Raw genomic sequence first — 27,113 nt, 5'->3', positions numbered from 1 at the left:
CTTTTACCACAGAACCACCAATTTGGTTTCAGAAGCCTAGAGCCTCCAGTTGGTGTAGGTAAAGAGAAGGAAATGGACCTATTCTATAACTTCTACTTCCTTATAGGCTGAAGAGGCTGTGTCCTTGTCTCCAAGGAGAGGGTTGTGGGGGTGTGAAACTTATATTCCTGGGCAGCTGCCTCTGCGGCATCCACAGGACTGACTAGAATGAATAAAGTTTGAAGTCTGGAGAATCACTGCCTCACAAACTGGGGATCTGGCCATGCATCTCACTCCTCAAAAAGCAAACTGGAATTGCCAGGGCCCATTTGTGCCTCTCTTTCCCCTAGAGTGAGTATCCAGGGTTCCCAGAGCCTACAAAGGCTTGCCACTGATAGGAAGACAAGAAGTGAATTTCAAAGCAGCTGCCCCTGTCCCCTTTTGATCCATAAGTAAATTGGAAATGAGAAGAAAACTCTCTATCCCCATTGTCCCTATAATGCCTGTGGAACTTTGTATTCAGAGCATCAAAAAGAGAGAGGTGAACCTTGAGGGAGGAGTGGGTTCATGAGGCCCCACTGGAACTCCCATTAATGGGGATGATCACTCTCCTTTTGGACTTCCTGGTGGTTGTTAAAGGCTATATGAGGCCCTTGACATGGTATCTTTCTATTCCCAGCTGTTAACCCACAGACTTTCTTTCTCCCATTAAGTCTACTGTTTATATTTGGGACTTCATAAAACAAAAGTAGCATAGGACTGGAGAGGCGATTCAATACTTTATCTAACCAAAGAGCCTAGGCATGCTCACCAAGCCTTGGAGAGTGTTCTGAAATACAGCTGTGGCTCAGAGGACAGATAGCTAGCCAGACTTCTATTGCTGACACCTGAAGCATATGGCTCAGGTTTCATATGCCACTCTTGGATCAGAGACCCAACTCTTAGTCTGTCTTGAAATTCGGTCTGGAGAAGAAGCTTGAATTTTAGTTTACCAATTTCCCAGCCCCAAAATATAGGACCAATGGGTCTGTGGTGGTGAAGCTTTTGGACTTCATATGGGTTAACTAGGAGCTCTGTCTTGGCGACTGGCTAGAAAGTTCAGTAGCAGAGACTAAATATTTCCTGAGGCCTGTCCTCAAGGGCATATGGGATGGGGATGACAGAAATTAATTTGCCTTGGTTTTCATGAACCTCTTCAAGTTCCTGGTCCTTATGGTAGTGTCCTGTTTTGCTATAGTGAGGTGGAGGGATTGTTAATGGGAGGACAAGTGAGAGGGACTGACATTTGTTTCTTACTACTTTATGCCCGGGATGTCTTTATTGAGGTGTAATCCCTCTGCTTCAGAACTGATTTTTAAAATGTGCCCGCAGTTGTGTAGGAAGCTTTGGTCTGGACTCTTTCTGGACAACTCCATGCTCAAAGCAAGCTGCAATTGACCTGATTTTTCTTTAATCTAATTTTGAAATCTGTGTTTAGTTTACAGGTGACTTTCACATTGGAACGTCTATAAGTAAGAGATCCTGTTTCTGGGCTTGTTGTGGGTTCATTGGATGAGAGCTCCCATAGTTTACCTTTTCCTCCTCTCTTTGCTGGGCTTTACAACGTAGCTCTGTTTACATGGCTGCGCTATAATAACTGGTGGTGATAGATACGTTTCCATTTTCACTTCTAGAACCATCAGAAGAGGGGAATGGAAAAAAGCGATAGCGGGAACCCCAATCTTACCATTCCAGGTTCCAAACCATGCAAGGAAACGTGACAGTACAAATGTGTAGGAACAATGCTCAGAGTACATTCTAGAGTTGTCACTGGCTCCTAAGCCATCTTTGACTGTGGGTGAAGTTCTATCTTAAGAGTCTGAAGATGGGTAAAGTTCTTTGTGAAGATGCTGACATGATCGCTTATTTTTTTCTTTCATCCAGAGGGATCGGTTCCACCCTCGGAACTTGTATTGAAGTACTGAAGTCTGGCATTCTTTCTTTCAAGGGAAAGGCTGTTTGCAAATGTGTAGCTAACTTGCTGATTATCCTTGACTGCATTTTTGTGTTTAAATGGACTCATTTCCTCTGGGCAGGTTTGGATCAGCACTTTTCAGCTGGATGGAATCTCTGCACTGTGTACTTGTACAATTTGTCTTTCCCTTTTCTTTTCTTCTTTTTGTTTGTGCGTCTGTGTGCGCGCGCATGTCCACGAATGTGTTTTTCAGTCCTGGATGGAGTTTCTTCAGACCAGATGGGACATAATTGATTTTTAATAGCTAAATGCAATATGTATATTTTGACAAGTTTCAGACCATTACGAGGCTATTGATTGATACCTGTGTCTGTAGATGTCAAAACCACAGCATAGCTCATTCATCCCGTTGCTAAGCAAACAGCTAAACCAAGTGGAAACCACTTTGTAGCAAATTTGCTAGGGAGGAACAGGGGACGATAAAGTCTCAAAGGGAGGAGAGTGGCAAAGCTCACTGGTGACAATTTGGGGCCTACTGAGTCTAGTAACTGCAATAATGCTTATTCAATCACATCAGCGCATTGCATGCTACTAGAACATATTCGTTTTCTCTACACACAGTTAATTTTTAGAGACTGAGCTGGGGAAAATACCTTACCTATAAAGAGCTCCTAAATACACACCACACATAAGAACACACACATAGAAACAGACACAGACAGCAGTTGCTAAAATGTCAAGCAGATCTACATATAAAATTAGATAAGTGGACTCAACTGTACCTGTCTATTTCCTAAAGATAATGTAGTAAAGCTGGGAAAGTGGGAGGCATTGATTTTTTCATAAATTGCATGTCATTATGCTGAGAGGCATCATAGCCTAGTGGATAGAAAGCTGGCATCAGAACCAGGTTCAAGTCTTACTTTGACCTCTACTGGCTATGTGACTTCGGGTAAGTCACTTAACTTCTCAGTTCTCTAAGCAACTCTCTGAGAGGAGTTTTTTTTTTCCTTCTTTTTGCTAGGCAATGGAGTTAAGTGACTTGCCCAGGGTCACATAGCTAGTAAGTGTTAAGTGTCTGAGGCTGGATTTGAACTCAGGTCCTTCTGACTCCAGGGCTGGTGCTCTATCCACTGCACATCTGAGAGGAGTTTTTAACTTGGCACCTGTGAACTTTTTTGTCCCTTCATATTTTGATAAGTGTAGTTCAATTTAATTGGATCAAATGAGATAATGTTTATAAAGTTCTTAGCATACTACCTAGCACATAGTATGCACTTAATAAATGCTTGTTCCCTTTTCTCTCTATCTTGGATTCTTTTGTAATCTTACATAATTTATTTTATATATTTAAAAACATCATTCTGAGATGGGGGCCTTAGATTTCAGTAGATGGCCCAAGGTGTCCATGACACAGAAACAGTTAAGAACCCCTTCTCTAAAATTACAAGTTGCAGAGAAGGTGGTTACCCAACATTGGTGAAGGGAGTTTCCTCATCTGAGAGTTGCCTTTATTATTGAACAATAATTGAAATCTTGATAAAAAAAAAACTAAAATCACAAATCCAGTCCTTTTTCTATCCTTACCATGTTCAAATAGGCAAAGCTATTCCCTAGGAGTTGGTATTATACATTGGCTACCCAAATCTCCTAGTTCCCTGGAGAGGGATATCTCCTATTTGCTTTTTCTGGGAGCTATACAGGGCAAGGAAGTTCAAGCCATCAGGGAATGAGATAAACCCCTGCTTTACACCAAGGAGACTAAATGGGTGGAGAAAGTTATGAGGCTTTTGGCAACTTCAGATTAATGTGGTTCTTGGCATGCTAGAGGTGTGCTCTGCGGTCCATTAGCTTCTAGTCAACCTGGCATTGTTATTAGTGTGGTCCATTTGAATATCTTGGGAGGGGGTATACCTCCTCACTGCAGTGACCTCCAAAGCGGTTCTATGCTTCAAAAGATGAATCTACAGGAAGAAAGATCAGAATAGAGATACTACAGATCCAGAAAGGGCCAGTCTTTTTAAAATCTAGTTAAAATTTTTTTTGTTAAAAGTCGTGATTAGCTGGTTTTTCACTTAGTATTTTATTTTTCCCAATTACATGTAAGAACAATTTTCAACATTTGTTTTTAAAATTGAATTCCAAAATCTCTCCCTCAGTCCTCATTCCCCTCATTGAGGAGGCAAGCAATTTGATACAGGTTATACATGTGTAATCATGCAAAATGTAGATTAGCTGGTTTTATACCAGCTGAGACTAAAAGACTGATACTCTGGGAGCCTGGTAACTGTATGGGAAGATCTTTAACTTGAGGATTACTTCCCTAGGTTGGGATGTTGCTCCATATCTATTCTCACTCCCAGTAGTTCTGAGTATAGACCCGGATAGTTGGAAGCAGTGTGGGGGAAGATCACATGCCTGCCAACTTAATTGCCAGTTCCATAAATCATTGCCACAGAAGACAGGAGGAGGCAAGACTCTGGAAGCCCACCTTTTGAATTTTTATTGCCATAATGAAATAATTTGCTTCTCAAAATTGATTTGACTAGCCTGGATGGAAATTTTGCTAGTCTGATAAAATTCTTGATTTTCCTCAATCATACAGAGAAGAGGAGTAGATGAAAGACAAAATGGTGGATAATCCCCCCAAATTCTTTGGTTTTGTAATGACAGCGGAGCTTTGAACACTGCCAGAGTGACACATATGCTCATTTTGCTTCTCTGCCCAGCTGTGACCTCTTCTTAGCCCTTTCCTTTGATTGGTGGCCATGTTCTTGGATAACTAACTGGCTAGCTTTTGGGGAAGGGTTTCCAGGTCATTGAAAATAATTGGCAAAGGAGATGATCATCCACTCATGAATAATTGAGAGTCGGTGTCATTGCCTTGAAATGGGTTTGATATTTATTGGGTCCTGAGCCTCTTTTGTTATCAATGTGTATGTATCTGATTTTTAAACACATCACAGATGTACTGAGTTGGTCCAGTATTATTACGTACATTTGAATACTAGTTTTACTGAAATTTCCACTCATTGTGAAGTTAGTTTCTCGTGGGCAAGAGAAGAGGGCAAAGAACATTCTTCGTAAGATAACTCCACTTTATTTTTCTCTACACTTATGCCTTGATACTTACCAAGACATCCCATGTATCAAGTAAATCCCTTTCCAGGTATATATTCCATGGCATTTGTGTACATACACTTTGATGCACATTGATGAATATACATTCATAACAGCTTTCACAACCAGTTAAGAAGAAGAAGTCATCGCCTCGGATTGTTCATCCCAGCTCTTCAGTGTTACTGAATTAAGAACTACATCCATGATGTAGTTTTGACATCTTTTGGGATCAGACTCAAGAAAGAAGAATGAATAAAAGCTGTCAGAATAGCTCAGAAGTGGGTGAAGCATTCATTGAGTGCCTTGTACATTTTGTGGGTTGTTGTTTAGACCTTTGAGTTTATCATTGCATGGAAATTTCATTGTGGAAACTCCCTTTATCAATGGCAGATTGACACCTTGTCTATAATGAATAATTTTAAAGTTGCCTGGAAGCATTAAGAGATTACATGACTTGTTAAGGGTCAGGTAGCTATAATGTGTCAGAGGTCAGGGGTGTGGATATTTAAGAAATGTTTCTTCAATTGAGATTATCTGCTTCCTTTCCAACTCAGTCAGTCAACATGCATTTATTAAGCATTTGTTATGTGCCAGGCTCTGTGCTGAGCATTAGGAATGAGGAAAAAGGCAAAAAAAAGGGGGGGTGGTCCCTTCATGAGCTTATATTCTAAGGGGGCTGAGAGGAAGACACCATGAAAACAACTACTGTATATGCATACAAGATATTTAATTTACAGAGTGAGTGGAAGGTAATGTCAGAGGGTAGACACTAGCAATGGGAGGATGGGAGGTAGGGGTGGAAGAGACCAGGGAAGGCCTCCTGTAGAAGGTAAGATTTGAGCTTAGTCTAGAAAAAGTCAAAGGCAATACAAAGTAGAGCCCAAGACTTGGAATTTAAAATATGTGGACTTCAGTTCTAGGGCTGCTGCCAACTAGCTGTCTATCCTTGGACAAGTGACTTTGCTTCTCCATACCTCATTTTCTTCATCTGTTGGACTAGGTGGTCTCAAAAGTTCATTCCAGCTCTGGTATTCCTAGATTCTAAGAAATTGCTTCATTTGCTTGCAACAGCCCCTTGAACAGCCTGGATCCTGTTGATTCAAAATAAGTGCCTTTGTGAAAATTAGGATCTGCTTGTCACCAACAGGCTGTCGCCATTTCATAATTGGCGGTCCTCTAGAGAAGCTGGGAGTGTGTCAGAGAGATGGTTAGAATAGAGATATTACACATACAGGGTTGATGGAGCATAGGAGCATAGTTCTTTAGATGAGGTTTGTAGATTTCAAGCTGGAAGGAATCTTAGAGTGTCTTTAATCCATTCCCCTCATTTTACAGATGAAGAAACTGAGGCCCAAAGAGCTGGAGTAATTAAAATAGACATCAGTCCCTAAGAATGGAGGTGAAATAAGTGGTGTTTCCGGGGTGGCATTCAGATGCCCAAAGTCACACAGGGATTAAGGGAGAGAGAGAGGATTTTAACCCAGGTGCCCTTAAGCCCAAACCCATTCCTCTTTCCATTTTTCCGTAGTGCTAAACACACTGCTCCCCTCCTTCCAAACCAACATTTGCTTCTACTTTTATCAAACTGCTTCCCTTCCCTTATGCTTCCTATCATCGCTGCTAGGTGGCCCAATGGATAGAGTGCTGGACCTGTAGTCAGAAAGACCTAAATTCTAATCCTGCCTCAGAGACCTACTAGTTATGACCTTGGCAAGTCACTTAACCCTCTGCCTGCCTCAGTTACCTCATCTGTAAAATAGGGATAATAATAGCACTTTCCTTGCAGGGTTGTGTGAGCATCAAATGAGATATGTCTTTTACAAACCTCAAAGCACCCTACAATGCTAGTCATTATTATTATTACTGGGTTACAGTAATTCAGAATCCTCTGGGGCTATGACACAAGTGTCTGTCCTATAATATATATTACATACTGTAAAGTGAACTCAATTTTTTTTGATGATAGAAGTTTGAAATATCCCTTAAAATAAATGGAGAACCTATGGGCCTTTCATAAAACCAGTACTTGGCCTGAATGGTCTTAACATAGACCCCAATTACCCTTCCATGTTTTTCATGCTAAGTTCCAGCTGCCTATTTGTAGCAAGACTTAGAACGATTGGCCCAGTCAAATCAAAACCCCTGGTGCATTTGTGTATTTCCCACATAGCCCCCTCTCCCACCTCCCCCTCATGCACACTTAGGCTTCTAATTGCAGCTGGCATTGTTCCTAATTTGTATGAATACTGAGTGGGCCCTGGCCAGGCTATGGGGGTAGGGAGACGGAGATGAAGATGAAGGGGGGGAGAGGGAGTGTTTAAAGAACTAGAAGTTAAAAGAGACTCCCCCACATACACACACTCTTGGCTCCCCTTTTGGGCAACTGCTGGGGTGGGGCAGCATAGAGACAGAAGCCTAAAAAAAAAAAAAAACCTACTGGCACTAGGGCTGTACCCCATACCTGATTCACAACCAGCAACCCCAGCCTCAGGTTTGCCTGGCCCCAAACTCTCCACTAAAGCCAGCCAGCAGGGGCTGTTTCTAAACGGGGCTTGAATAGGGGCCTGATTGCTCCTTTTCCTTCTGTCTCCACTTTGATTACCAAATGAGATTTCCTGGGTATGCTGTATGCTAAATGATAGAGCAGCAGCCTGCCTCTTGCTCTAATTATCACACTTTTAACTGTGGAGGGAACAGCAGTTTTGTTTAATTCCCCCACCATCATGTCTCTGCCTCTTTTAAAGAGAGGAAACCCTCCCTCATTCTTCCTCCAGTAGAGTAGTGGCCGCCCTTCCCTTTTCTGAAAACACTGAAGCCAGCTGTTTGGCTTTGCCTCTAAAAACTTGGAGGAGGGGGTTTGGGAGGGGGGTAGGTTCAGTGGCAGGAGAAAAGTGGGGGAGGGAAACTAATACTTAGATTTTGGCATTTTGCCTAGAGCCTTGATGTGACATCTGACATTAGCAAATAGATTTACTTTTGTGTTTCATCATCAGATGGTCCCAGAAGCCCAGAACTGGGAGGTTGATGAATTCTAAGGTTTGGGTAAGTCCTTAGGAAGCACTCCTAGAATGGATTCTATGTGACTCCAGCTAGTTAGATAGCTGTCTACCCCTCCCTTCATGGAGTGGATGGGGCCAGTGAGGAGATGAAGATGTAAATTGTTGGGTGGGGAGGGGTTGGGCTTCTTTTTACCCAAGTCTCTTCCACTCCACTCTACAGAAATGTTAGACATTTATGACAGGGAGTATGAGGGAGAGGTTGGGAGGGGGGTCATATGGGGATACATCAATGCATCAGGGTTTTGATTTGCCTAGGCCAGTCTTTAGAGTTTTGCTAATGTCGAACAGGCACCTGGAACTTAACATGAAGAACATGTAAGAGTTATTGAAGTCTCTGTTAACACCATTCAGGCCAAGTCCTGATTTTATGAAAAGCTTATGGATTTTCCACTTGCTATGATTCATGATTTTTGTACAGTGCCATCACTTTTCAAAGGATTCTTAAATACTCCTTATGTTTGATTTTCACAATAATTCTGCAAGATAGATTGGGAAGGCACTATTATTCCTATCTTATAGTTCAGGAAACTGTGTACTAAGAATCCCTGTTTTGGTAATGGCATGTGAGGGCAAATAGATACTACTTCTCACCTGGGTGAAGATTCCAGACATTTTGACTGGAGTCCCTGGGACCCTATGTCTGGGATTCATTTCCAAGACTTCAATGCCTTTCTATGTCCTTGGGTTTCCTTACCACAAATGACTTGCTCACACGCTCTGAAATGGATTATCAATCATTAACCTAAGTAATACAAATTCCATTTCTATCACTATATGGGTGAAAAGCAAAGTTTTCAACTCTTTTAGGATTAGTGATTAAATCCATCTTTCCCAAAACCTTGACTTTTCTGAGAGCTGCAGGGGATGTTACCAAAAGCTAGGTCTGGAATGTGCCTTTATCCCTCAAATGTTGCTTGATCTGGGAGCTAGAATCTGTATCAAGTCTGTGGGTGCCATAACAACGAGGACTTAGGAGAAGGATTTGGAAACCAGCTACATACACCTAATGAAAGATTGCTGAACTAAATAGCTTTACATCTTCATCAAGCTTTTGGCATTCCAGATCCCTGGAATTTCATAGCTCCGCACCCAGAAATGGTGGTAATGGAAGTAGTTCCTGAATGAATTTGTAATTCTCCCTCATGTTGCTTCCATGCTCTTTTGAACCAATAATGTAACTGATCTTTCCCTCTCGTTCTCCCTCTCTTTCTCTCATTCTCAATGTGAACAAAACTGGTTGCTGTCTCGGGATAGCAATGTTGACTTTGAATGTATGTGTGTTCCTTCTCCCTCACCTAGTGAACCTTAATCACAGACAATTTAAAATCCCCAGCATCAAAAGGGAAGAAAGAATTGTGCATATGTGGAACAGATCATGGGGGTGGGGGATGATGGGAGTAGAGAAGTGGACAAAGCAAGTGGGTGGGTAGGGAGGCCATGAGAGCAAGGAATGAGATGGGGAATCTTTGTTATAGATTGACAGAAGGGGACAAGGAGGCCCCCTCCCCGCTCCAGCCCCTAAGACTTTATAGCAAAGTAGAGTTACTTGCCATGGATCACTGTGGGATTGCTCTCCAGGTAACACTCAAATGGAAAAGAAAAAGGCGAAGGATGGTCCTACCTGTTTGTTCCCATGATATATTTTAGAAATGGCCTCGCTAGTGGGCTGTCATTACTACTGTTGTTTTCCAGAAATGGATGTCTTTGGGTGACCTATTTAAAAGCAATATGGGGCCCCTTTTAAATGTGTCACCATATATATCTATTTTCAACCCTTGTTTCCCCAGTCTGCAATGGTTCTAAATAATGTATTTTCCAAAGATTTTCAGGAGGCAGCACCACCAGCAGCTTTTAAAAATAAACTGACCTTGTATTCAGCAAGTAAAGCAGCAGTCTGTCTCTGTGATAAAGCTTATTTGTTTTCAGACCCAGAAATTGTGGGTGCTTTGAGTTCTTCGGTGAATGGTACTGTTTGGTAACTGGAGCAATTTGAAGTGGATGGAGGTGAAGGGGAGGCTGATTTGAAAACCTGGGACAGGAACTGTGTGAGTTTAATGGGTTTCTGGGTACCAATTACCTAAGCATGAAATGTCCCACTCTCCTCTCCCTACTGGTTAGCAGTGTATCTTGCGCATAGTAGGAGCCTAATAAACATTTGTTGAACAAATGTGTGATTATCATTCCCATTTCTTCCACACTGTCTTTCCCCCTCTTTTTTGCTGTCTCCTCATCTGAGTTTTGGCTGGCCCTTTAATGTTTGCAAAATGCTTTACAGTATCTTGTTTGAGCCTCACAACTCCCATGGGATGTAGGTGCTATTATTATCCCTATTTTACAGATAAGGTAACTGAGGTAGACAGAAGTTAAATGACTTGCTTAGCAAGTATCTGAAAAAGGATTTGAACTCAGGTCCTCCTGTCTTCGGGGCCAGTGCTCTATCCACTGCGCCATCTAGCTGCCTCTATTGGTCCCCTTCTTCCCACTTATATGGCTGCCATTTGAGTCTGAGCTCTCATCACCTCTCAATGGACTGTTATAATAGCCTCCTAATTAGTTTCACTGAGTCCAGTCTCTCCCTTCTTCAATCTATCATCCATGCAGTTGCCAAAATAATAAACCTAAAGTGTGTCTGACCAGGTCACTCTCCCTTTCAAAAATCGCTTCTGGATCCCTTTACCTTTAGCATCAGATCTGAGCTCTTCTGTTTTGGTGTCTCAAAGCCCTTCCAAGTCTGACTTCAATCTCTCTTTCTAGGCTTATAACCTATTACTCATCTAAATGCACTATAGGTTCTGGTCAAATGAGCCTGTTAGCCTGTCTGTTTATACAAGACCACATTTCCCATCTCCAAGCTTTTGCACAAACTGTACCCCCATGCTTGAGATGCCTTCTACCTACTCTTCTTTAAAAGTTTGGCTATTTTTAAGTGCAGCAGAAGTGTCACATATCATATGAAGTGTCTCCTAGGTTCCCTTTAATAAGTAGAAGCCCCCTGAAATGATTGTGCTTATCTTGCATATACCTTTCATTTAGGGCAGCTACATGATACCATAGATAGAGTGCCGGGACTGGACATAGGAAGATTCATCTTCCTGAGTTAAAATCTGGCCTCAGACACTTCCTAGCTGTGTGACCTTGGGCAAGTCACTTAACCCTGTTTGCCTCAGTTTCTTCATCTGTAAAATGAGCAGGAGAAGGAAATGGCAAACCACTCCAGTATCTTTGCCAAGAAAACTCCAACTGGGGTCACGAAGAGTTAGAAATGACTGAACAGCAAAAACTCTGCATCTATATATGTGTTATCCCTCCCCTAACATGAACTTCTTTAGGGAAGGAACTGTTTTCATTTTTATTTCCCAATTTCTTCCAACACAGTGCTCGGCAATTTTAAGTTCTTAATGAATGCTTATTGATTGATCAAATGTTTAAAAATGATGGGAGAGGAATCTCCCAAATTACTCAATAGAGCTAGTTACTTCTTTCCCTGCTGGACACACACATCAACTCTACCTTCACTCCACAGCCTGAATTTCATCCTGGATGTAGCTTGTTTCCAATGGGACTAGTTTCTTAGTTTCCTAAGGGGGTTGTTATGTGGTATTGGAAAAACTCCTTAGGGACTTGCAGCAGTCTCTAGTCCATGAATGCCTAGGGAATGAAGGAAAAGGAGATGAGCAGTGCATTTCATAGATTAGTGGTATTTTCAGTGAAATTCAATAACTTTTCTTTCAGATATGCATTGCCTTTATCCCTTGGAGAATAGAAAAGCATGGGCAGAGAATATGTACAGTTTATTTACTTAATAAATTGCTTTTTTAGGGATGTAAGTACAAGACTTGCAAAGAAGTCAAAAAATAAAGATGAATTCATTTGTCTCTGACCCAGGCGGAGGAAGGAGTACAGAGAAGTTAGAAAGTTGAAGGACACTTTGCTTTCTTCTTCTTCTTCTTTTGGGCTCCCTTCCTTTTCAGAAAGGTCCATATTCCTCCATGAGTAATCTAGGATGTTTGGAATTGAGAAGGGAGGAAGAGTAAAATTTGAAGTCATTAAGATCCTTGGGGGAAATTCTTAGAGGACCAATGGTCTTTGGGGAAATTTAAGCTAGTTTGGGGCCAGAATGACAAAGGAGTGAGATTTGGTTAGTTCTGTGTTAGTCTCTCTTTTTTGGATCACAGATTTAGGAAGGGGCTCTAGAAAATATCTACTCCACCTTCTCATGAAGAAGCTGAGGCCTAGAGAGTTTAAGTCATTTGCCTAAGGTCACACAACTCTTAAAGTGGCAGCACCAAGGTTTGGACCCAGGTTGGACCCAAATCCAATGTTTCCTCCTTAGCTTGTGGTTCTTTGGTATTCGAACTCTTTTTGCCCTGCTAGAAGACAGAAGGGGGAGAAAGAAGCAAATAAGCATTTTTATACACACATATATATGTATGTATGTATGTATATTCTGTGTGCTAATTGCACAAAAAAACCCAACCAAATAACTATCTCATTTGATCCTCCCTGTAACTCTAGAAGAGAAGTGTTATTACCCCCATTTTATAGTTGAGGAAACTGAGGCAAACAGGGATTAGGTGACTTGTCCAGGGTCACACAAGTAGGAAGTGTCTGAGTATTTTAAAGGTTTGCAAAGCACTGTGCAAATATGATCTCACTTCATCCATGTGGTTAGGTGCTGTTATTATCCCCCCCCTTTTTTTTAGGCAATTGGGGTTAAGTGACTTGCCCAGGGTCACACAGCTAGTAAGTGTCAAGTGTTTGGTCTGAGGCCAGATTTGAACTCAGGTCCTCCTGACTTCAGGGCCAGTGCTCTATCCACTGCACCACCTAGCTGTCCCCCATCCCCTTTTTATAGATGAGGAAACTGAGGCAAACAAAGGTTAAGTGACTTGCCCAGGTCATACAGCTAGTAAATGTCTGTCTGAGGCTAGATTTGAACTCAGGTCATCCTGATCCCAGGCCCTGAGTTCATCTACTGGACCACCAGATGAGAGGAAGAATCAGGTAGGGCCAGAAGTCATTCTATGGCACCCTATCTATATACTTCTTTAGTCATTTTCCTGAGGCTACTGGAAACAAAGTGAACTTTTGCCCCTCCCCATTCTTTAGAATTTCACATTCATTTTAGCCCCAACATTGAAATTTGTAAATGCTCACTAGCTTCCAAGTTGCGGTCTCAATGACAGGCATTACCTTACCCAACTGTAAGCAGTAATTTTTTTTTTCCCGGGGGAAGGGGAAGGAATGGAAGTTAACATCACAAACAATAATGTACAAATTGTTGCTAAGGCAGAGAGAGCAGCTGCATCCGCGTCTTAGTTGCTGCGGTAACCTCACCTGTTGCATTTCCTGACTCTTGAGTTTTCAATGTTGCTTTAATGGAGATTGTTGGCTATTTTGTATGTGTAGAATATATAACTAGTGGCTACATTTTAATGTGTCTCTTGGCTCCTCTCAGCTTTCACAGTCTTAATGCATGTTCTACCTGCTCAGTCAGGTTTCACAATTCATGTTTGTGGAGTGTGTGTGAGGAGACATTCTTCTAAAGCCATAAGATACGAAACCCAAGGGAGTATTCTTTTTCTGGGTCCTTAATTAAGACATGTATATAAACAGGGAATGGGTTTCTATAATTGTAATAGCTTGCACTTATACATCGATTTAAGGTTTGCAATGCACTTTACGTATGTTATTTATATACATATGTGCATGTGTAAACCACTAAATGGACATGTGCCATTTCCCTAAAATCAATTCATTAAGGATGTCTTTTTTACTTTTATTTTTTAACTTCGAAGGGTACCTACAGAGAAGCCACGCTGGAGGAATAGACACCTTGAAAATAGATTCTCCCACTTAGTGGAGACTTTCCACTGCGATACATGAACTCATGTAATTTTAATTGTATCTGAGCATCTATTCCAGTAGGTGCACATATATTCCAAGTTGGGAACCCAGATCAATCAGTCTGAAGTAGTTGCATACTAAATGGAAAGAGTCGTCTTTTTGTCAGCTAAGTGACTTGATGTATAGAGAGCACTGGGCCTGGAGTTAGGAAGACCTGAGTTCAAATCCAGTCTCAGACACTTATTAACTATGTAACCCTGGGCAAGTCACTTAACCTCGGTTTGTCTCAGCTTCCTCATCTGCGCAATGGGCATAATAATAGCTCCTATCTCCCAGTGTTATTGTGAGGATCAAATAATATTTGTAATAGCTCCTTTACAAAACTTAAAGCACTATATAAATGATAGATACTACTATTAACACTTCTACTAACGAGGCAGTTAGGTGACTCAGTGGATAAAGCGCTGGGCCCAGAGTCAAGCAGACCTGAGTTCAAATCCAGCTTCAGACATTTGCTAGCTGTGTGACCCTGAGCAAGTCACTTAACTTCTGCCTTAATCCACTGGAGAAAGAAACAGCAAACCACTCCAATATCTTTGCCAGGAAAACCCTGTGGACAATCATGGAGTGCTATGGTCCACAGGGTCATGAAGAGTGGAACTGGAGTGAAGAAAAACTAGTGCTAGTAGCACCATTAGTAGTACTAGTTCTAGTACTAGTACTATTACTTTCTAATCCCTGATCTTCTGTATGAATTTAAGGTGGCAGAAGCCAAGCTCTCAGCAGAGACTGAAAGATCCAATTAGTTCATGGTGAGTCCCTTTCCAGAGCAGAGCAGGTTGGTAGGCAGGGGGTCATAGTTGCCTTCAGTTATCTAAAGGTCTGTCTGTAAAAAGAGGGAGAAAATTAATTTTCTGTTGCTTAGGAAGGCAGAACAAGGATTGATGGGAAGACATAAGTAGTCAAGTTTCAGTTCACCATAAAGAATAACTCTGTAAAAATAGAGCTACCCAGTGTTGGAGCTAGCTCAGCAGCCTTGCAAAGTAACAAGCTATCAGTAGAAGTATTTAAGTAGAGGCTGGGATTGTCTATGGGATTAAATCCCCTTTGAGGCCCCTTCCAACTCTGACTCAGAGATTCTCTTCTTTCATAGCTTGTGAAGCTCAGTTCCTTTTCTAGAGGGATTACTTCCCTTAAGATAATAGCTGTCTTTACCTGTAGTCAGTCTTCATTTTCTTTTTTTAAATAAAGGATCATAGATTTAGAATTGAAAGGGACCTCTGAGGACATTGAATCCATCTCCTCCTTTTTGCAGATGAGGAAACTGAGACCCAGTGGATTTAAGTGACATACCAAGGGTTACAGGACTAGTAAGCATCTGAAGCAGGGTTCAAACCCAGGTCTTCCTGACTTTCAGGTCCAGTACTTAATCCACTGCACTAACCTGCTTCTCAAATTTGAGCCCTTTGCTTCTGGCTTCACCTAACAATGCTTTACCACCCCCTAGGTGCCGGTACATTTTGTCCCTTTCATATGGAGGTTGATGTTCAGCATAGTTGTGGTTTTAATTCAACTTCCTTCCTGGCTTTGTATATTGAATATAGCAATATGCAAACCAAGTTCCTTTCCTGTGTTCTGTTTTGACCTGGCTCTGGCAAGATTGTTTTAGAAGTTCCAGCAACTTAGGCGCAGGCGATATAGGAAAACTTCACTCATTCAGAGATTTTACTCATTCAGAATTTCAGCTGATAAGGAAACTTTCCTCACCACGTAAATTAATTGTGTAAACACATTTGGTAGGTGAGTGTTTAAAATACTTAAGAGAACAAGGCTTATCAAGAATTTTGAAATACTTGAGAAGCGGTCATTTACATACAAGCAATTGTTGTGCTAATTAAATGCACCTTATGCATTCCTTGATACTATTCTCTCTCTCAACCCCCCCCCCCCTTCTCCACTTGGCAACACTGAATGGATAAATGAATTAATTGGAGCTAGAGTGGTCTGGTTGGAGTTACGGTATACACTTAAATAGTAAAAATGTGTTTTTTTAAAAAAATTTCTAATTTAGATTCTAAAAGATCACCCAGTGTGACCTTCATTCACACAATCAGCTAGTTTTAGTGAGATTTTACCACAGTGTGAATTTGGGTTTTTCAAAAGGGATACAGAGAAAAATAAGACCTATTTATTATCTGCTTTTTTCAGGGAACCATCTAGTAGAGAGAGACTATGTATGTGGTTATAGTACAAGTTAGAATGTGATGTATTGTGTGAAATACAAAGTGTCATGGATGTTCAGGGAAGGGAGAAACCCTTTTAAAATTGAAAAAAAAAAGGACCTTTCCAGTGATGATTGGAATTGAAAGCATTGGATTTAGCTTAATAATTTCTGTTGAAAATGGAGTTTCTATCATGTCTGAAAGGGATCATTAAGGTGATCTTGTCCGGCACCCTATTATACAGATCCATCAATAATCATTTATTAAGCACCTACTATGTGCCAGGCTCTGTCCTAAGTGCTGAGAATGAAATTGTCTCCACTGACTTTAGACAAATTACTATGACCTTGAGGCTTAAGTCTCTAGCCCAGAACAACTGTTTCCCAGATAAACTACAGCTTGCTGAGGTAAGGTGAGTAGCCTAATGAGAAGGGAGGCATGTAACCCTTTGACAAAGGATGGAGGTGGGGAGCCAAGGTAGGAGACTTTGCTTTGCAAATGAGATACAATTGACCAATTTTGTCAAGGAAGTCGGGAGTTCAAGTAGAAGAAAGGCAGTAGGATGGGTTCACTTGATTGGAAAAGAGAGGACAAAATACATATTAGTGATTACTGGTTCTTAAAGATTCTGCCCAGTGACAGAGTGTTTGGAAAGAAAAAAAAACACCCTTAAAGAAATTGGGACTCTGGTCCACTGCTCCCCTTTTTCCTCTTCACTTTGCAATGGCAGGGGGAGGGGTGTCTGCGCTCTGAGCACCTGCTGCATGGTCACAGTTTTCCAGGAATTTCAGGACACGGGGAGGAATTTTCCCCCAGCTGTGTTGTATGTTTCACATTGCTGTTGAAGGCTCTGAAGTTGCTTACCCAGCACAAGTTAGTGAAGGCAGGAAGGGGGGAGGAATGGAAAGAACAGTGGGAACTCCTTTCTACATCTTTATCAGGAGAAATTGCTGTCTCAGTGCCCAGCTGGCATATGATAGGAACAAGTCAGTTTGAGGGAAATGACCTCTCTCACCCAGCAGCAGACCAGTGCACCTGGGAGCACCCAAACGCAGACACTTACACTGCATCTCTTTGAATTGTACCCACATCCCATTTGAAAACGTGGGAATAACCTCCAAAGAAAGAATTGATACATGAAAATATGTATTATATGGTTCCATCTATCCATCCATCCATCCATCTATCTATCTATCTATCTATCTATCTATCTATCTATCTATCTATCTATCTATCATCCACCCATCTCTTCTGTCTGTCTGTCTATCTATCTATCTATCTATCTATCTATCTATCTATCTATCTATCTGTATCAAATGTTGGACTTCTCTAATGCAAGATTGTGAGGGAGACAGCTCACAATTCAAAATGTAACAAAAAGTAAATTGAATTTTAATAAAGAAAACACAGGAGGGGCAGTGGATAGAGCACTGTCCTTGGAGTCAGGAGGACCTGAGTTCAAATGCGACCTCAGACACTTGACACTTACTAGCTGTGTGACCCTGGGCAAGTCACTTAACCCCATTGCCTAGCCAAAAAGAAAACCCATGGGAATATTTAAGAAGTTTTTCTCTCCCACCCACTCTGACTCCCCCTCCCCCCCATAAATTCACTTTTACAGCCTATTTCCGTGATTCTTTGGGAGATCATTCAGAATGCAAGGTTGGGAGAGATGTGTTCAAAAACAGTCAAACTTCATTTTTGCTGACTCATGAATTTCAGAAGTTTAGGGAGAGCTGGAGAAAGTGCAAGGGGCCTCTTTGCCTCAAAGTTCAGAAGTTGGTATACTTGCTGTGATGTTTGCCAGCTCAGGAATGCAAAGTATAGCTCATGCATTGGAAGTCAAATAGAACAATAAGATTTTAGAGGGAGGAGATATCTCAGACATCTTGTTCTCCCTCCTTCATTTTATAAATGAAGAAACTGAGCACAGGTGAAGTACCTTGTCACAGTCACACAGGAAATGACAAAGCCAGAGCTAGGGCTATAGTGGAAGTCCCCAGGCTCACAGTGGGCTGCTCTTTTCTTAGCACCAATCCCTAGCCTCGACTATGTTAGTTCCTTGATTTCTCTTCTCATGTTATTATGAGGCAACTAGATGGATCAGTGATTAGAGTGTTGGGCCTGGAGTCAGGAAGATCTGAGTTCAAATCCATTTTCTAACCATGTGACCCTGTACAAATCTGCCTCAAACCTCAGCTATAAAATGGGATCAAATGAAGTAATATTTATAAAGTGCTTAGCACAGTGCCTGGCACATAGTACTTAATAAATTCTTGTTCTTCCTTTCCCTTGTCTTCACCTCCTGGTAACTCTACTAGGATTCAGGTGTCTTCACTTCAGGAATACTTCCAATTCACTACTTTTCTATTTTGAGTGACAAAAACAATATTGATAAGCAACATGGAATATTGGATAGAAAGCAGGGTTTAAGTCCTGTCTTTGGCAAATCACTCAGTCCCTCAGTTCCCTGGGCAATTCTCTAAGATTAAGTTGAAGATTTGCATTAGTAAAGGGAGTCCTTCACCCGGAATTCCCTGTAGCAATAAAAAAAAAAATCACAAGTCTGTTACCGGCCTTCCACTTCCCCACAAAACCAAACCATACTCTATCACATTCCAGCTCTCTCATTGTCCCCCCAACCCAGGAAACCAATAGATTTTCCTGACTTTAAGTTTGTCTTGGATAGGAGATTTGGTTAACTGAACAAGCATTTATTAAGTATTTACGTTGTCAGCCGCTGTGCTAAGCACTTGGGATACAAAGAAAGGCAAAAGTAGCCCCTGCACTCAGGGAGAGCCCCGTTGCATGGAGGATAAAACATGAAATAACTATGTACAAAACAAGGTCCGTACAGGATAAGCTGGAGATAATGTCAGAGAGGAGGCATTGGCATCAAGGGGGATCAGGAAAAGGAAGGTGAGATTTTAGAAGAGACTCGAGGAAGTTAAGGAAGCCTGGAGGAAGAGAATGCTTGGAGGGCAGCTGGTGAAAACACAGAGTTGCAGGGGGTGGGAGGAGTGTCATTACTGAGGAAGAGCAAGAAGTAGGCAGTGCAGAGTACATATTCAGGACTACGGTATCAGAAAACTGGAAAGGTAGGAGGGGCGTAGGTTATGAAGGGCTTTAAAAGCCAAATAGAGGTTCTTATATTTGATCCTGGAGGCAATAGGGAGCCACTGAAGTTGATTGAATAGTGTAGTGACATGGTCAGACCTTTAGTAAGACCAGATGGTCAGACCTTTAGTAAGATATGGTCAGACCTTTAGTAAGATCAGACGGTCAGATCTTTAGTAAGATATGGTCATACCTTTAGTAAGTTCAGACGGTCAGACCTTTAGTAAGATATGGTCAGACCTTTAGTAAGATCAGACGGTCAGACCTTTAGTAAGATCAGACGGTCAGATCTTTAGTAAGATATGGTCATACCTTTAGTAAGATCAGACGGTCAGACCTTTAGTAAGATCACTTTGAAAGCTGAGTGGAGGATGGACTGGAGTGGAGAGAGACAGGCAGTGAGACCAAGCAGCAGAACACTGCAGTAGTTCAGGCATGATGTGCTGAGGGAGGGGCCGGAATTAGGGTGGTATCAGAGGAGAGAAGGAGGTGATAAACAAACATCCTCACACACCGGTAGAATTGACTGGACTTGACAACAAGTTGGATGTGGAGTGTGGTGAGAGTAAGGAGTCAAGGATCACACCCAAGTTTTGAGCCTGGGTGACTGGGAGGATGGTGGTGCCCTTGACAATAATAGGAAAGTTAGGAAGTTTATTTTTTAGTTGTATCTGACTCTTTGTGGCCCCATGGACCTCCATGAATGGAGTTTTCATGGCAAAGATACTGGAGTGCTCTGCCATTTCCTTCTCCAATGGATCACTTTTTTTTTTAAACAAGGCAGTGATCCATCCAGAGGCAAACAGAGGAGCAGGTGACTTGCCCAAACTCACACAGCTAGGAAGTTTCTGAGGCTAGATTAAAATTAGGTCTTCCTGACTCTAAGCCCAACACTCTCTCCACTGAGCCACTTAGCTGCCTCTAAATTAGGAAAAAGGGAGAGATTTTTGTAAAAGATAGCGAGGTCAGTTTGGACATGTTGCACTTAAGATGCCTATGTCTTGGCCATCTAGTTCGAGATGTCCAAGAGGCAGTTGAAGATGGGAGACTGGAAGTCAGGAGAGAGGTTATGGTTGACTAGAAAGATCTGAGAATCATTTCCATAGAAAGGCTAAATGAATAAATGGAAGCTGATGAGACTAGCAAGTGAAATAGTCTAGAGGGAGAAGAGAAGAGAACCCAGGACAGAATGCTATAGGATACCCATGGTTGGTAAGCCTAGTCTGGATGAAGAGCAAGCAAAGGAGACTGAGGAAGAATCAATGAATTGCTTGTTTCCTTTTTTTGCTAACCTAAGTGGCCCTAACTCAGGCAACTGATTATCCGGTGCCTTGTTTCTAGTCTGGATTAAGTTGTGACAGAGAGGACACTAACTTTCTTACTTCTCTACACTCCTCCACCAACTCTTGTAGCCCAAACTTCTGTCATGTTGAACTTGGAATCAACACAGAGTCCTTGGAAATGACCTTAAGATCACTTTAATCCAATCTCATCCTTTTTACAGATGAAGAATTAAGTCACTTCCCAGTGTCATACTGATAGTAAGCACCATGCTAGGACTAGAACCCAGGGCTCCTGACTTCTGATTCACAGAAGCTTCCCATAAATGATAATTCTTCAACGTACTAAATATGAGTAGCTACAGAGAAGTTATGCAAGAATCAAAGTGGAGAAGTTGAGGAAGGAGACACATTGTCATGTAATCTCTTAAGGTCAAGACTGATTTCTTGGCTAGAAGAAGGAGAAAAGAGAAGCTGTTAAGGTGTTGAAGTAATAATGGTTGATCTGGGCTGCCCTAGGGGCAATTCCGATGTGAAGAAATGCCTGTCACCTGAAGGTTGTGAGAATTGTAGACATCTTCAGAGTTTCTGAACATTAACACATGAGTTTGAGGGTAGTAATGCTTTCCTTCAAATTATGCTTTCTTAATAGGGTGGGAAGCCAGGCTGTGTTGCTATAATAAAGTATTCAAATTCACCAAACTACAGTCTCATCAATGTGGAGATCTCCTCCAACAAAGCACAACCCATCCTTGCCCGCCCATCCTGTGCAACTAAGCAAATTTGATTGGATCAGGATTTCTATGCCCACCAGCTTTAGAGCTTAGGCTGAACTGTTATCTTTTTTTTTTAAACTTTGCTAGCCCCTTCATTGAGCACCCACTTAATCCCCATCCCCTGAATAATAGGCTGTGCATGGTAGATAAGTTTGATGATGCTGTCATTGAGTCATGTGCTTGAATTCTTCCACTTCAGTATGGGTTTAGTGATGGGTTACAGTAATCAATCAATATTACCACTTGTTTGGAAAAAGATTAACCTGGAGGGTTATCTATGGAACAAAGCTACAGCAAGAAACCCACATAAAGATTGAACCCATGGACCTCATAAGCATCCAGCTCTAAATGGCTGTCGGAATCCAGACTAGCTTCAGAACGGGCATCAAAATGATGCCCCTCTGCCAACCACCATTTTCCTCTTCTTGTTTCCATTTCAGCAGAGACTTCATTTGTGCCCTATCTCAGCTCCTACCGAAAGGTTATTTTGACATCGTGGTGGTTGTTTTGTGTTTTTACAGGTGATCTCCATTGTCCCCCGATCTTTTGGATTAACATTGTCTTTACATCTCTGCTTTTATCTGCTTGACAGTTTCTACCAACATATGAATAGACAAAGGCAATGCCTGATGTACAATGAGGATATTGCCCTACAGACACGCACTCTAAGACTTTAATTCTATGATTTCAGTACATCTAAAAGCAGGGACAGCTGAGAAATCATGACATTTTAGAGCTGGGAAGGAGATCATTTGGTCCAGGCCCCTTATTTTGTAGATGAGGGAACTGAGGCTCAGAGAGGTACGGTGACTTGCCAAAAAGTGGTAAAAATTTGAGACTAGAACTTCGGTCTCTTGATCCCCAACACTTTCTACTATGTCATGCAGTCTACTAATATACTTGAGATTTTGTAGTTCTTTTTAAATGAAGATACTCAGGCATAATTAAACTTCACTATATAAATGCAAGATAGTTATTAAACTTATGGAGACTTAAGTTCATCTTGCCTCCTGTTTTTTCAACCTTACTTTTCTCTTCTAAGAAAAAACATTTTTTACCTGTGGAAAATACAATTTTGAAAGTTTGGGCAAGATTCTGTCAGCTAGTTGGTGCAGTGGATAAAGCACTAGGGCTGAAGTCAGGAAAACCTGAGTTCAAATCTGATTGTATGACCCTGGACAAATCACTTAACCTTGTTTGCCTCGGTTTCTTCATCTATAAAATGAGCTGGAGAGGGAATGGAAAACCACTCCAGTATCTTTGCCAAGAAAACCCCACAAGGTCACGAAGAGTCAGACACAACTGAAAAATGATTGAACAACAAGAAGATTTTGTAGCGACAGAAAATTTTCTTGCCATCACATTAATATTGCCTCCTGCTTTTTTCCCTCCTATGAAATGCCACACTCTGCCTATTGTTTCTTTTTTTAAAAATAAATTTTGATTTTTTCAATTATCAAGCATTTATTTTTTTCTTCCTCCCACATCTCCTCACCCACTGTAAAGAAAGGAGGAAAAAAAAAGGAATGTAGAAGCCTTGTATCATATAAGCATAGACAAAGAGAGCAAATTCCCCATTGTCCCTTTTAGTTCCTTTGTGATCTTTCTGGACGAGGAAAATCATTGGGTATATTAGGAATGTGGCTGAAGAAATGGTGGGGAAAACATTTGGAATGCCAGGTAATCTGGATAGAATATCCCATTCCTCACATTCAACCTCTCCTCTCACTCTTCCTATCCCATAGGGTCTGCAAATGTCATCCCCATCTGCTCTTCCAAAAGAAATGACATTGGGGGCAGTGACAGAAAGCCCCCTTGTTTCCTACATCTTTCTGAGCTAAGCCTCTTTGGGCGTTGTGATTTGCAAACAAGCTCGACCAAAAGAGAAAATCTCTTTGGAAAATTAGGTCAACAGCCCAGTTAGGGGAGGGGAGGGAATTCAGACCTCACATCTTATTTTCCCATCCTTAGGTTTGTCCTTCTTGCCCCAAGCAATCAGGGCAGCAGCCTTCGATGTTGCTGGGAATAGTTATCTAGTAAAACTCTCCCCCCACCCCCCTTCATTGTGTGAATGGGCCTATGGTCCGGCTGTTTTCAGACTCTTTCCTTTTCCAGATGTATTTCTCCTGATTACTGGGAGTATGGTTATTAGTTTGAAAGCAAATAGATTAGAGCCCAGACACAGTTGCATGTAGGTCTTCCTTGCTTTTTATCTTCTTAACCAATAAGTTCTGTTCCTCTCTATTTATTAGGGACATAGCTGAAGGGGGGGGGAGGTAGTAGGAGGGGGCTCAGGAGGGAGTATTGTTTCTCTTCTCTTTCTATGTTCATTATCACTTTTTGTAATCAACAAAAAGCATTCACTAAGCTTCTACAATGTGTTAGGCACTGTACTAAACACTGGGAAGACAAATAAAGAAGCCACATAGTCCCTACCCTCAGGGAGCTTACATTCTCCTAGGGGGATTCAACATGTTCACAGATATTGATTATACAAACATACATAGTGATTGAAGTGGGACACTAATAATTGGGAGCATCATAAAAGGTCTCTCGAAAGAAGTGGCACTTTTTCTGAACCTTGAAGATGAGCTTGGGCAGTGGATAGAGTGGTGGGTCTGGAGTCAGGAAGATCTGAGTTTAAATCTAGCTTCAGACACTTACTAGCTGTGTGACCTCGGGCAAGTCACTTAACCCCGTTTGCCTCAGTTTCCTCATCTGTAAAATGAGCTGGAGAAGGAAATGGCTAACTATTCCAGTATCTTTGCCAAGAAAACCTCAAAAGGGGTCACAAGGAATTAGATATGACTGAAAATAAATAAACAACAACAATGAAGAGAGCCAGCTGCTTCCACATATTAAGGAAAGAGAGCATTCCAGGTAGGGGAAATGGATGACCTGTGCAAAGGGAGGTAGATGGGAGATATATTATACACAGAAACAGTAAGCAGGCTACTTTAGCCGGAAGTTGTATAAAGGTGATTACTGTGTAATTATCCTAGACCCAGATAGAAAAGGATTTTAAGTGCTCAAAAGAGGAATTTGCATTTTAATCCAATAGCAAGAGGGACTCACTCAAGCCTCTTGAGTAGAGGAGTAATATCGTCAAACCTGTGCTTTAAGGAATATTGGTTGGCAGTTGTGTGGAGGGGAGAGTCTGTATACAGGAGATAAATTAGGAGGTTATTAAAATATTTGGGAATTCTGGATGGGAGATAATAAAAGCCTAGGGCAATTAGGTGGCACAGTGGATAGAGCATCAAATCTGGAGTCAGGAAGACCTGAGTTCAAATCCGGTCTCAGATACTTTTTAGCTGTGTGACTCTCAGCAAGTCACTTAACTCTGTTTGCCTCAATTTCCTCATCTGTAAAAGGAGTTGGAAAAGGAAATAGCAAACCACTCCAGTATCTTTGCCAAAAACAAAAACAAAACAAAACCCAAAAGGGTCACAAAGAGTCAAATATGACTGAATAACAATAACAATAAAAGCCTGGTTTAGGAGTTTTGGTGTGGTGGGAATAAAGAGAAGAGGATTATGAAAGAGGTATTGAGGAGGAATTGATGTATTGTCTTCTAAAGGAAACTCCAGTCAGTGTGAAAGGATGACTCCAAGGTTTAAAAGATGAGTGGCTTCATGGCCACTGGTGACCTTGTCAGACACAAGGAAATAAGGAAGAGGGGTGGATTTAGGGATAATGACAATGACTTCTGTTTTTGAACATGTTAACTAGGTGGATATGTCAAACAGGCAACAAAAAAATCTGAAACTGGAGCTCCAAAGAGAGATGAGGGCTGGATTTGTGGATCTGGGAGTCATCTGCTCAGAGACCATAGTTGCAACCATGGGAACTGAAGAGATCACTAAGAGAGAGGAGAAAAAATAGAAAAGAGGCAGTTAGGTGGTCCAGAGTGCTGGGCCTGGAGTCGGGAAAGCCTCAGTTCGAATCTGATCTCTGACATTAATTGTGAGAAGTTGGGTAAGTCATTTGACCTGTGTCTGTCTCAGTTTCCTCAGCTGTAAGAGGGAATCACCTACCTCTCAGTGTTGTTATGAGGATTAAATGAGAGGACTGTTAAGTGCTTATCATAGTGTCTGGCACATAGAGGGTGTTTAATAAATGCTTACTCTCTTGCCTCTCTGCAGAGAGAAAGCCTTGGGATACACTCATGCATTGAGAGGTGAGTAAGATGTGGATAGAGTACACACGTGGTGTCATGGAAAGTCAAAAGACCTGGATTCAAACCCTGTCTCTGATTCTGATTATTGGTGTTACCTTAGACAAGTCACTGAATCTCCCAGGGCTTCTGGTTCCTCATCTGTGAAGTAAAGGATGAGATGGCCTCTCGGGCCCATTCTAAATCTCTGAGCCTGTGATGAACCTGCAAAGGAGGCCAGGAATAACCGATCGAAAAGGTAGGAAGTGAATCAGGATAAAGCAGCACCACAAAAACTCAGGGAAGAGAGAATATTCAGGATGGGTTAGTCAACAGCGTCAAACACTGCAAAAGTGATCAAGAAAGATGAGGAATGAGAAAAGCCATTGGCTTTTTGCTGCCGTTCAGTCATGTCAGTCATGCCTGACTCTCCATGTCCCCATTTGGGGTTTTCTTAGCAAAGGCACTGGAGTGGTTTGTCATTTCCTTCTCCAGCTCATTTTACAGATGAGAAAACTGAGGCAAACAGGATTAAGTGACTTGCCCAGGGTCCCACAGCTAGTAATGTCTGAGGCTGGATTTGAATTCAGGAAGATGGGTCTTCCAGGTTTCAGGCTCAGCACTCTATCCACTGTGCCACCTATTTGCCCCTTTACTATTGGCTGTTTAAATTGATTCTGAATTAACCCTAGTGCTATCAGAAAGCAAGATCCATTATTGAGAATAAAAATGATGAAAGGATTTGAAGGTTTAAGGAAACCTGAAAAACTTTTCCCAAATCACAGTGCCTTGATCCTACTCGGTGCTCAATAAATGTTTGGAAAAATGAGCTAAATCAAAACATCTAAAAATAAATACTCATTGCCTACTTGGAACATTCTGAAATGGGGCTTTTGAAATCACACTTAGATCCTCTTCTCACCTTCCCTCATCCCCATCCCAAAGCAGTTTTTAAAAGCATAGAGTGTCTAGAGCTTCTTACCAAAAGAAATTTACCATTAAGATAGCGGACAACATTCATTCTCTTGGATCGTTTTGTTGTGATTACACATTAATCACCCCTTTACCTTGAAGCACAGCAGATTTGGGTTGCTATTGCAGTGGAGAAAAGGAATTTCAAAGATGAAAGATCCTTATTTTCTAAAATTGACATTTGTGGGCTTTTACTCAGAGTGCCCTTGTTCAAATTGGTGGAGGTCAAAGGGAGATGGTTGTACCTTGTGGCCACCTCCTAGAGCAGGGGTTCTCAACCTTTTTTTTTTTTTGGCCACGTACCCCTTTGGCAATCTATTGAACTCTATGGACTCCTCAGAATGTTTTTAAATTAATAAAATAAAATGCATTGAATTACAAAGAAAACCAAAGGTTAGTGAAAATAAAAACGTCATTTTTGTGTTCTCAACCACATTCAAGGGCCCTCTGAAGTTTATCCACAGACTGTTGGATCTCAGCTTAAGAACCTCTGCTCTAGAGTAAATCTCTCTCCCAGGCTCCTTTTTGTACTGAATTGCTTTTCTGTACCAGAAAGAAAAAGGATATGGAGCCTCATTACTTTTGATGCTACACCAGATGATTGAGCCACTTCTTCCACTATCATTGTGTT

At 41.5% G+C, this 27,113-nt stretch overlaps 1 protein-coding gene across 5 annotated transcripts in view; it reads left to right on the top strand.

Annotated features, from left to right (window-relative positions):
• The window catches only part of NRXN3 (neurexin 3), a 2,091,311-nt gene that overhangs the window by 110,855 nt on the left and 1,953,343 nt on the right, over positions 1 to 27,113 (top strand). The window lies entirely within an intron of this gene.

This window comes from Phascolarctos cinereus, unplaced genomic scaffold (assembly GCF_003287225.1).
Source record: "Phascolarctos cinereus isolate Bilbo 61053 unplaced genomic scaffold, phaCin_HiC Scaffold_3;HRSCAF=262, whole genome shotgun sequence".
NCBI classification, from domain to species: Eukaryota; Metazoa; Chordata; class Mammalia; order Diprotodontia; family Phascolarctidae; genus Phascolarctos; species Phascolarctos cinereus.
The sequence above is the reverse complement of the archived record's forward strand: the minus strand, read 5'-3'. Positions and strand labels throughout refer to the sequence as shown.